This window comes from Lissotriton vulgaris, unplaced genomic scaffold (assembly GCF_964263255.1).
Source record: "Lissotriton vulgaris unplaced genomic scaffold, aLisVul1.2 SCAFFOLD_300, whole genome shotgun sequence".
NCBI lineage: Eukaryota > Metazoa > Chordata > Amphibia > Caudata > Salamandridae > Lissotriton > Lissotriton vulgaris.
This window is the reverse complement of record NW_028250131.1, coordinates 614718-626962: the sequence shown is the minus strand read 5'-3', so window position 1 is coordinate 626962 and position 12245 is coordinate 614718. Positions and strand designations below refer to the sequence as shown.

The 12245-nt window shown below is 47.5% G+C and overlaps 1 pseudogene across 1 annotated transcript in view; it reads left to right on the top strand.

Moving 5' to 3' along the window:
- The first annotated feature begins 65 nt into the window (after nt 1-65).
- Nucleotides 66-12245, top strand: part of LOC147663351 (uncharacterized) — a 63801-nt pseudogene continuing 51621 nt past the window's right edge. Inside the window, exons 1-2 of the transcript XR_015305348.1 lie at nt 66-499; nt 11174-11313. The product of XR_015305348.1 is annotated as an uncharacterized LOC147663351 (transcript). The remainder of the gene's footprint in view (nt 500-11173; nt 11314-12245) is intronic.

Here is a 12245-nt window from a genome sequence, read left to right as displayed (position 1 = left end):
CTAATCAGCACAGTGCATGAAAGAGGAAGAGCTTCCTCTTCCGGGTCAGCGGTGCCAGACACAGCACCCGCACCGGATGGTGACATCACTTCCGGCCCCTACCCATGGTTGCCTTGCCACCGTCCTGTGCTGACCTTGGGTGTCTGCCCACAAGTATCACCCGCAGGGCCGGGTATCCTGGCGGCGGGAGCTTCCTCCAATGAGGGTCCAGCAGGAGCAGCCGTGACCTCTGACCCGCTGCCCTCCCTGGAGTCCCTGTGACCCAATCCTGGGTCAGGTTGCTTCCTCGTGCCCGCCCCGCCCCCACAGCGGTTTGACCTTTGTCTGGCAGCTCTGCCCCCTCTTCCACCCTTTCAGCTCCATCTGCTGCGACCACAGACCCCCGACGGGGCCCTTGGATGGAGGCGGCGAGGCCTCGGGGGGCCACGGGTCCTTCAGCTTGAGCCGGTCCCGGCCCCTCCTCTCGCCTCGAGTGAACCGACCCCCAGCACGATCAAAGGTGCGTGAAAGGAGGGAGGTGTGTGCATGAATGTGTGTGTGCATGAATGTGTGTGTGCATGAATGTGTGCACGAATGTGTGTGTGTGCATGTGTGTGTGCATGAATGTGTGTGTGCATGAATGTGTATGTGTGTGTGTGCATGAGTGTGTGTGCCTGAATGTGTGTGTGCATGAATGTGTGTGTGTGCATGTGTGTGTGCATGAATGTGTGTGTGCATGAATGTGTGCACGAATGTGTGTGTGTGCATGTGTGTGTGTGCATGAGTGTGTGTGCCTGAATGTGTGTGTGCATGAATGTGTGCACGAATGTGTGTGTGTGCATGTGTGTGTGCATGAGTGTGTGTGTGCCTGAATGTGTACATTTATTTATTTATTTTATCCGTATAGCGCGGAGTTTACCCGAAGGTGTCAGAGCGCTTCACAATAGGAGCAGAACTGATACATGAGGAGAACATTACAAGTGAACAAATTACAAAAGCCAACGTTAAGTTACACGAAGCAAAAGTGACAATTGTGAGGAAACAAAATACAAGAGGTAGCAAACGGTGCATTACAGGAGGAAAAGTGACAAGTGTGCAGTTTACAAAAGCGTACAAAGTACAAGTAGAGGTATAATACTTCAATAAATGGAGGACACTCAAACACAAGAACAAACGTTGCGCAGGCAATGGTGGCACTTATGCAAGTATCGAAAGCAAACGAAATGTAAGAGGTAGCAAACAGTGTGTTACAAGAGAAAAGTGACGTGTGCATGTTACAAAAGAGTACCAAACACAGGTAGAAGGATAATACTGCAATAAATGGCAGACTCTCAAACCACAAGAACACACTGGGAAGGCACTTCCAAAGTGATAGAGAATAGAATTTTCTACAATGGAAGGTCTTCCTTCCGATAATAGAGAGGGCGTGAATTAAGTTTGGAAGTGTCTTTGAAGGAGGAGAACTTTGACGTCAGTTTTGAAGGCCTGGGAGGAGGTGGTGGTCTGGAGCTGAGCATAAGACTCAGCCAGCGCCGCCAGAGGGGGACATATAGATGTTAAAGAGAGTGGGGCTCAAAATAGACCCCTGGGGAACTCCCAACTACAATGGTGGCACTACGGCTGAATACGGAGGGGCGCATTGGCGGTCAGAAAGAAAAAAATCAAACCATCTGAACACCGTCCCCTCTACCCCGATCTCCGAGAGTCTTACAAAGAGGCGGTTGTGGGGGACAGTGTCAAATGCCGCAGAGAGATCTAACAACACCAGCAATGCTTTTCCTCCGCCATCTTGGACCTCTTTGATGGCCTCCGACACCTCCAGCAGTGCCGTTTCGGTACTCATATTCGCCCGAAACCCGGACTGGGTGTAAAGGAGGACACCGTGTGTCTCCACAAAATCCGAGAGAACGGACTGCACGTGCTTTTCCACGACCATCGCGGGGACCGGGAGCAAGGAGATAGGCCGATAGTTAGCATGAATACTAGAGTCAAGGGTCTGCTTTTTCAAGAGGGGCAAAACCAGCGCCTGTTTCCAGGCCTGCGGCACCACACCCAATTCAAGGGAGTGATTTAAAATCGGATTAATGATGGGGTTGATGACATGTGCGATTTTGGCTAAAAACTTAGCGGAACAGGGGTCCAGCGGGGAACCCGATTTCATTTTGGATAAGAAATCCAATGAAACTTTAGGCCAGAGAGGCGGAAAGTTAGACAGTGAAGTCCGCCCAGAGGCGGGCAGAAGCGACAGGGGCACGGGATTGGAGGCTCCCACAGGTACGACAGGCGAAAAAGACGCCTAAATGCTCTGGATTTTGTTGGCAAAAAAAACGCCAATTGAGTGACCCACGGTTCTGAGAAAGAACACTTAGGTGTAATGGAGGCAGGCGATGTGAATTCCTTCAAAATTATAACGATTTCCTTGCTGGTGTTAGTAGCCTCATCAATCCTCCTAGCAAAGTAGGATTTCTTTTCCAAATAGATTTCTTTATGATAAGCCTTAACGCACAATCTATAGGCTTCCTTCAGTGGTTCCTCGTAGTTCAATCGCCATGCTCTTTCGGCCTTCTTACAATGCCTGCGGCTGGTGTTAAGCGCCGGCGTGAACCAGGGTGCCGAGGCACGAGTGGAGTTTTTATGAACCGACTGGGGAGGTACTAGCTTATTAAGACACTGCGCTAGCCACGTTTGAAAGAGCTCTAGATCTTCCTCTAGATCGCCAGTGAACAAACAAGGGTGTACCGTCAGGTACTGTGCTATCGAATTCGATGACACCCTGTGGAAAGCACGTGGGACCTGGGATTGATCACCAGGACCCCTGGTGGTGGACCTGGATTTATACAGAATATCAAAATTCACCAGCATGTGGTCGGACCACAACACTGGTTTAGGTGCAGCTACTACAATCTGAATAGTAGAAAATATTTGATCCAATGTGTGGCCTTTATTGTGAGTGGGGGACGCAAGATAGGGCAACAGGCCCAATGGCTTGGTGCTATCTAGGAGCTTGATGGTATCAGCCGCATCAGCCAAATCCATATGGATGTTAAAATCGCCTAAAAGTAGGCAGTGTTTAAACTTCACACACAAGGAAGACATCACTGTATAAAGCTCCTCATGAAAAGAACCAATTGGGCCTGGTGGTCTATAAACCAACAGCCCAGCACAGGATTGGTAAGGTGAAATATTCAAGCAGAAGCCTAGCGCCTCTGCTCCATGAATGTCATCCGTCGGGACAATAGAGCACTCAAAACGTTTATCAATCACCAATGCAACCCCGCCTCCCTTACCGGTTCCCCGGTCTTTCCTGATCATAAAATAATTAGGGGGAAGGGCGTTGGCAATATCCGGACCGGAAGACAGATGGACACCACACAAGGTTTTATATAAAAAATAAGTATACTTTATATAGATTTACCACAAGACCATAAACGACAAAAATACACAATACTGTTACTTTAGGATGGTAGTTTTAGCTTAGTTCAGTTCTTAAGATGCAACACTTTGCGTCAATGTACCTTCCGATGCGTTGCGCTTCCACAACAAGCAATGTTGCAGCAATGGAAATGTGGCAAAGTTCCGGTGCAAAGAAATAAAGACGTGAAGATCTTCCAGATGCGGCCTGCTTCTCCGGGGATGCGAGAAGTTCTCGGTTCGATGCGTGGGCTGCAGCGGTTACATCCTTGTTCAGAAATGCGATGGCAGCAGCTTGGACAGCGGCGCGCTTCTCCTGGGGTGCGAGGCACTTTCCTCGATGCGGTGCAATGCGACAGTTCCTGCGGCAACACCCTTTACGGAAGGAAACCTTTCTTTGTAAGAACTTGGAAAGATGTTGGCGTCACACCCATGATTTAATTGATAAAGAAAGGTATAAGACCTCTCTGGCTCAATATAATAAGAACTTAAAGAACGCACACAGAGCCCATATTGCGTTGCACTTTAACCAGGCAAGGAACACCCCTAAAGATTTATACCAAATCCTTAAATTCTTTACGAACCCGAAGGCCTGAAACAATGAAGCTGCTTCATTTCAAGAACTCTGCGATATTATAGCTAATCATTACATAGAGAAAATCAAGTTCATTTATGATAAAATCACTAAAGACAGGAACCCTCTGAATGACAATGCATTCCACCATCTTCCATCCTTGACCAATGTGCATTCACTGGAAAGCTTTACCCCTCTCACAGTTGATACAGTTGGGACATTGCTGTACACAGTTAAATCAGGTTCCCCTTTGGATATTATTCCAGCCAACATTTCCTCGTTACTCTTTAAACCGTTGTCCCCATCTACCTGCTCAATCCTTAATCTTTCACTAAGAGAGGGCCAATTACCACTTGAATGGAAGGCTGCACAAATAATTCCCATCCGAAAGTAAGCTAATGTTCCAATGGAGGATCCGTCCAACTATCGTCTGATTTTCTCTTCTACCCCTTCTGAGTAAGTTATTGGAAAAGCATATTCATAAACATCTCTTTCTATGTCGAATCTACTGGATGCCATGACTCCTCCCAGTCTGGTTTAGGCCACTGCACAGTATTGAGTCAAAACTGATTGCTGTCACTGACAATATAAGACACTCCCCTGACAATGGACAAGCAGTACTACTAGTGCTGCTGGATTTGTCAGCGGTTTTCGACACTGTTTCTCATCACATCCTACTCAGACTCAGAGAAATTGGAATCCAAGGACAAGCCCTTCAGTGGATTTTGTGCTTTCTCACTCATCAGACTCGGACCATCAATCTTGGCCATTTCCAATCACAGACCATGGAATCGACCAAAGGAGGGATCCTGCCATAGTCTTACTCTGGTCAGCATTTATGTTGCTCCATTAGTTGGACTACTTGGAAAGCTGGGCTTGACACCAATCTCGTATGCTGATGACACCCAGCTTTTACTGTAATTTGACTAAAATTCCCATAATACTCAGACTGCTTTCTCGGAAGGCATGATTGCCATCGCTAATCGCTGCTTAAAAAGTCGACTCTGGATCCTGAAATCCTCAAAAACTTTCGACCAATTTCGTTGCTGCCTGCCCCAGCTAAAATGCTGGAATGCCATCTTAATCAGCATTTGACTTCCTTTCTTGAGGTCTCTGGGTTTTTGGACCAATCTCAGCACGGTTTCAGAAAGTACCATAGCACCGAGTCGGCTCTCACTGTAGTGGTCGACAATATTAGATCTAAGGTTGACCGAGGCCAGACCATTTTGCTGGTCCTACTCGACTTGACTGCAGCTTTTGACACCCTATCTCCTTTGACTTTAACAGCTCGACTAAAGGAGATAGGGGTGGAGGGCCCAGCACTGAGCCTCCTGTCCTCTCTCCTTAGCCAAAGAGAGCAGAGGGTCAAGCTAGGAGAGTTCCTCTCCCCTGCCAAGCCTGTGCAATGTGGGGTCCCACAGGGGTCGGCCTTGAGTCCGACCCTTTTTAACATCTATGTGGCCCCACTTGCCAGGTTAGTAAGATCTCACGGGATGGAGGTGGTGTCATACGCCGATGACACGCAGATCATGGTGTCCCTCTCCCACTCGGTGAGTACCTCCGCACTCAGCTTCAGGAACTGCATGCAGGCAGTCTCTGAATGGATGATTCTAAATTCACTGAAGCTGAACGGAGAGAAAACCGAGGTCTTGATCTTCGGCAAAGATCAAGACATATGGTCCAGTAAATGGTGGCCCCCCTCCCTCGGAATATGTCCTGTGCCTGTAATATCAGCCCGTAATCTGGGCGTGATTATTGATACGTCATTGGACATGACGCAGCAGGTCAACCGTACTGTGTGCACCTGTTGGGGAGTCATTAAGATTCTTAGGAAAATAGCCCATTATCTCTCCCCCCAAGCTCGTAAACAGACCGTTGTGGCCCTTGTGGCATCACGGCTGGATTACTGTAACGCACTGAACACGGAAATAAATAAGAGCCTTATTCTATGCCTTCAGACCGTCCAGAACGCGGCTGCTAAATTTGTCCTGGGCGTCCCTAACACCTCCTCGGCTACTTTCGCCAGGAAGAGTCTGCATTGGCTCCCGATCCATCTCAGGATCACCTTCAAAATTCTATGCCTGGTCTTCAGTGCTTTAGCAGGTGGAGGTTCAGAAGCCATTGGCTCTCTTCTTGTCCCCTACACCCCTAGCAGAAGCCTTCGTTCTGCCTCTAAGAATCTCCTATCTGTCCCTCGAACAAACAGAGTCAGATGGGGTGGAAGGGCCTTCTCCTATATGGCCCCCAAAACTGTGGAATGACCTCCCTTCTGAGTTAAAAGCACAACCCTCTTTGGCCCTTTTTAAGAAAGCATTAAAAACGCGGCTCTTCATCGAGACCTATTAGTAGCATGCTCTTTGACTCTGGACAATGTTTGGTTAGGAGCCTTGACGCCCGTTGGGCAAAGTTGCGAGTTATAAATTGTGTTTCATTTCATTTCATGAGAGTGGAGAGGTGCACCACTAAATTGTCTTTTCAAAAGATGTAAGTGTTTCAACAGTGTCAAAACGTAGGGTCCAGCCAATGTGATGCCATCGCTACTTGGAGGAGGAATCATTTCCTATAGCTAAATGCTGAGAAAACTGAGATCATGCTATACGGAGAAGCGCCTCTGCTCTGGTATCTAGAATGGTGGCCTCCGGAATTCGGTGATACCCCGGTCCCTAAGACTGTGGTCGAGAACCTAGGCATACGTCTGGACCAGAAACTCACAATGAAAGAGCAAGTCACAATCACTTTGGGCTCATGCTTTCATATATTAAGCCTCCTACACAGGGTATTTCCATTTCTCCTCCTAACTGTACGAAAAACACTCATCTAGGCTCTGGTGATAAGATGCTTGAACTACTGTAAAGCTCTCCTGATTTCAGCAAGTGAGTCCTCCCTAAGTGGACTTCAGGCTGTCCAAAACATCGCACAAGCCTGGTCTCAAACTCCCTTGCCATAACAGCTTCTCTCTGTCTATTACAATGTTTGCACTGACTTCCAATACGTAAGCTGGTCAGATTTAAGATATGCTGCATTGTGCACAAAGCACTAAACGGTGAAGGTCCTGGCTATCTTGTAGAAAAGCGTATCAGCCACCTAGATCTCTACGCTCATGAGCCAAATCCTTGCTCCTTGTCCCGCGTTTCCAAAAATCCCGCTTAGGTGGGAAAGCATTTTTCCACTTGGCCCTCTATTATTGGAATCAGCTCCCTATTCATCTCTGGAAATGCCCAGAATACCTTCTATTTAGAAAGCTCCTTTAAAACCGAGCTCTTTTGGGGGTGATTCGGGCACTTTATACGTCGATAAAAATAAAAAAATAAATAAATGTAAGAACAGGCAGGGCTGAGTATATCGGTTTTGCTTGCTGCTCGCAGTGGCGTAACAAAACTAAAGGGGGCCCCCCTGCATGGTACACACAGGGCCCCCCTCTGGAAAGGTGAAAATGAACAATGTTTGGATCTTGGAACATTTTGTGAATGAATCGCATTGTAACAAGATGTATTACATCATGAGTATTCGAATGTAAAACATGTGTATGGGAGAAAGTGCAGCATAAAATCCTGCCTATATCTCTTCGAAGCCAGGAGTGAATGCAGTTGAACCCATAAGGTGTTGTTATTAAAATGTTACGGATCACAATGACCAGTCACACTCCATTAAATGCTGTGGCTCTGTCACTATTGTGGCAAATATCTAAAGCTAGCTAGCGTCTTCATCTAAGTCTTACAGAAAAGTGAACACACTTAGATGGACCATCGTCTACACCACACTCTATTGATAGGAAACCTGTGGTGAAGCATCCAGTAATTTGACTATTAAAAAATAATTAGCATAAGTAGACCTCCTTTACCAAAATATCAAATGTTATAATGTGAAAACGTAGCCTTTATTGTGTTAAATGCCTGGCCTGAGAATCCCGATCTCTCTCTGATGGGTCTATCGATTCTAATTGACCATAATTTTGCGTTTCAGAGAACAATCCTTCGGATGTTTTGGCTAGGCAGTGTTCTCTTGGAATTCTGTTCTCAATTTCCAGCTGTACAAAGCATTTTTAACAGCAGTGGATTATCCTGCCTTTCCGGAGCAACCAAATCTCTGTGTAGCTTGATGTATTAAAGACTAGGAAGTTTAAACATCGGCTCTCTGAGAGCTTGATTCTCAAATCCATCTTTACTTTAGGAAACTTCATTGTCCTGCCTCCTCTGCTACTCTTTCCAGATGGGTTACATGGTCCATGAAACAATCTGGAATTGATTGAACCTGTTTCATGGGGTCTTTCCTCTAGGGGTGCCATGGCTTCCTAAACATGTGCAATACCAGAACATACTTCTTTTTTTTCTGTATATGTTTTTTACTCCTCAACAAGCAGTCAGCGTTCCAAACTATTTTGAATGGAATAGTACAATATGGCAGTTTTTCCTCATTCATGTTCCTTATCTCATATCAACTCTTTCAAGTACTTCAGCAACCAAGCTGGTAACACCATACAGTTTAAAGCAAGGGAGTGTTCCTTTAGATCTGGCCTAACAGCGCAGTTCTGTCAACCATTTTATATTTTTGTTTATTGAAATGCTTGCAACAAGTATACACAACACCCCAAGGCTGGGGTGCACCAATATCATCCTCACATGTGTCGATACAAGCCAATTTTAGTTTTTTACATAGAAAATTCAAAAAAATAACTGACCCTCCCCACCACCTCTTCGGCACTGAAATAGTTTTGATTCATACAATTGTCGGATCCAAAAGCCATGTGAACACATTTGAGTGATAGCACAAAAAAGGTAGTTCCAAGTCCAATAAGTCCTGGCCAGACACACGAGGGAAGAGATCATGTAAATACGTGAGGCACGTTACACGTCAGGGTGGCTCAATAAGTACACAGTCAGTGGAGCCCAAAAGTCTTTGGGTCGTGAGGCCTCAGGCAGCTCTTCCGCATAGGACTCCAGTTGTTCCCTACAATATATTAAGTCTCGGATCCATTTCTTCACAGTAGACGTGGATTTTGCACGTCAGCATTGCGCCAGAGCACGCTTATCCATAGGGTCGAGAGAGCGACTACCCGCCTGTTGAAGGGCTTAAGATACTTCATGCTACCCAGCAGGTATGCTTCCGGTATACACCGCAGGCTCTCCATCACAACATCTGAAAGCACACTCGCAACCTTGGCCCAGAACGCAGCTGTCCCATTGCACTGCCACGCCAGGTGTAAAGAATCGGTGTCAGCCTGCCTGCACCTTACACAATTAGCTGTGTCCCGCAGGCCGAATCTGCGTAATTGCACTGCAGTATAATATAACTGGTGCAAAAATGTTAAATGAATGATGTGTAAATTATAGTTCGTCGTCAGGCGCCCATTTAACTCGCAGCTAAATTTCCAGTGATCTAGCGGTAACTCATAATCCAGCGTAGTGTTCCACTTAATATATGAAGGGTGGTCCCCTGGCTCCATCTCCCGCTGTGACGCATCATATAGCCTAGTGATCAGACCCTTGCTTTCTTTCCCAGCCAGCACTGCCTCCTGTGCTTGCAGTGTTTGTGGTTGAGTGGGACAGTTAGGGTAAACGGCTCTGACCGCCTGCCACACTCACATAGGTGAATCCCAGGATCAACCTGGAATCCCGAGCATCCTGTACATCTTGGAGTGAGCGGAACTGACCCCGTTCATGTACGTCACCCATTTACGTAACACCAACAGTCTCCTGAGCTGCCGAAATGTTCGGCTGTGCTCTCTTGGCAAGCGTCCGCCAGGCCCAAGCAGTGCACTGTACCAGAGACATCTCCGTCCTCAGGACGCCGTTCCCTCCAGAGAGTGTTGCGCCACTAGCGGCATTGGGAGTGCCGCGTCAGACTCAATTGCCGTATGAGGCTGCAGAAAGAACCAATAATGGGCAAGCTGTGCCTGCACGCAAAGATAATATAAGCGCATATTGGATGCCTCAAATCCTGACCAGTCAAATGGCTGCACCAGAACATTCCAACTACATCTTGGCTTCTTACCCCCGCATACAAATCACAGTAGGGCTGATTGCAGCGTCATGAACAAAGAGATAATCAGTCAAATGGGGATATTCACAAACAAATATAACAATTTTGGTAATGTAGGCATTTTCATAACTGCAATACGATCAGCAAGCAACAGCGGCAGCCGAGCACACTGCTCCGCCCTATCTGTGATCTGTGTTACAACACGCCCATAGTTCATGGAGATTATGTGGTCAGGATCCCAATGCAGCCATATCCCTAAGTATTTCACAAGGTCCAAGTCAGAGGAAAGTTCAGCTTAACTTCACGCGTGCCAGCTGTCAGCTGGAACACCGTCGACTTAGCCCAGTTAATCCCTAACCCAGAGTAGCCCTCGAATTTAACGTACTCGTAGAGTAATTCCAGCAGGTAAGTCGCTGGCTCGTGAACATAAAGTAGCATGTTGTCAACATATAATGAGACAACAAGGAGTCGCTGCTGGAAACGCAAAGCAGCTGACGCATGCAACTGGCGCAATTTGCACACCTAGGGGTCTAACACGAAAAGCATTGGCGACAGGTGGCAACCCTGCCGCGTGCCTCTGCTGATCGGGAAGACCGAAGACACCCAGCCATTGACACGCACTCTGGCCACGGGCGCGGTATACAGCACCCTAAACCATTGAAGGAAGAACGGTGGAAGGTCTATCCTTGTTAAAACAGTGAACATATAGTCCCACTGAAAGGAATCAAATGCTTTCGCTGCATCCAGCAGCACAGCCACCGCTTAGAAGTCAGAGTCAAAGTAATGTAAGATAGCAAAAACCATGCGCAAATGTTTCGGCTTCCACTTTCAAAACTTTCCATTGCCAACCAATTGTGCATGCGTCTTCTGTTATTAAGCAGCTTTAAAATTGCATGATGGCAGGATCCAGTCTGGCAAGAAAATCCAGATTTTCCCAGTTTTAAAAATGTCAATTCATCCAAATAATAACTTTGCTACCACACAATGCGACACACGTCTGCTACCAGCTCCATGATATCTGCCTATCAAGGTTGACAGTGAATGAGCAAAATAAATATGTAATCTGGTTTGACATTTTGGTACTCTAGTTTTACATATTTTCATCATGCTGGTTTATCCCATTTATGTCTCGGGTTGATGGAAAGCCCGCCAATGTAGAGTAAACGTCTGTTGTTAACACTATATATACCTCATGAATTGACCACTGAATTAGAGAGTTCTTTGCCCCAGGTTACCGCAAGACCTCCTGCCAGACGGCTGCAGCATCCATTCATATCCTGAGTGCCGAACCGGAGCGGAGCTAAGCCCAGCTGATATTTGTTTTCTTTCCAACTTAAGTCTCGTAGTCACAGCTTCTCCAATGTGAACAGGTATGGTGTGTGCCGAATCCCAAGATACTCTAGAGCATGGGTACTCACAAACTTTCTCTCGGGGGCCAAATTTACAGTTTGGTTTGTGTCCGAGGGCCGCACCGGTGGGGGTGGGGTCAGTGGGGGTGGGGGTGGGGCTAAAGCAACAAAGAAATCGTTGACCATGAGGTTGATCACAGATCCCTGCAGTGGACGCCTTTGTCCACTGAGCCACCAGACCCGGCATACACACATCTCTCTTTCTCTCTTTCTGTCTCCCTCCCTCTCTCTAGCTCTCTCTCCCTCCCTCTCTCTCTGTCTCCCTCTGTCTCACTCACTCTGACTGTCTCACTCACTCTCTCTGTCTCACTCCCTCCCTCTCTCTCTCTCTCTCTCTCTCTCTCCCCCTCTGTCTCCCGCTTACTCTGTCTCCCGCTTTCTCTGTCTCCCGCTTTCTCTGTCTCCCGCTTTCTCTGTCTCCCGCTTTCTCTGTCTCCCGCTTTCTCTGTCTCCCGCTTTCTCTGTCTCCCGCTTTCTCTGTCTCCCGCTTTCTCTGTCTCCCGCTTTCTCTGTCTCCCGCTTTCTCTGTCTCCCGCTTTCTCTGTCTCCCGCTTTCTCTGTCTCCCGCTTTCTCTGTCTCCCGCTTTCTCTGTCTCCCGCATTCTCTGTCTCCCGCTTTCTCTGTCTCCCGCTTTCTCTGTCTCCCGCATTCTCTGTCTCCCGCTTTCTCTGTCTCCCGCTTTCTCTGTCTCCCGCTTTCTCTGTCTCCCGCTTTCTCTGTCTCCCGCTTTCTCTGTCTCCCGCTTTCTCTGTCTCCCGCTTTCTCTGTCTCCCGCTTTCTCTGTCTCCCGCTTTCTCTGTCTCCCGCTTTCTCTGTCTCCCGCTTTCTCTGTCTCCCGCTTTCTCTGTCTCCCGCTTTCTCTGTCTCCCGCTTTCTCTGTCTCCCGCTTTCT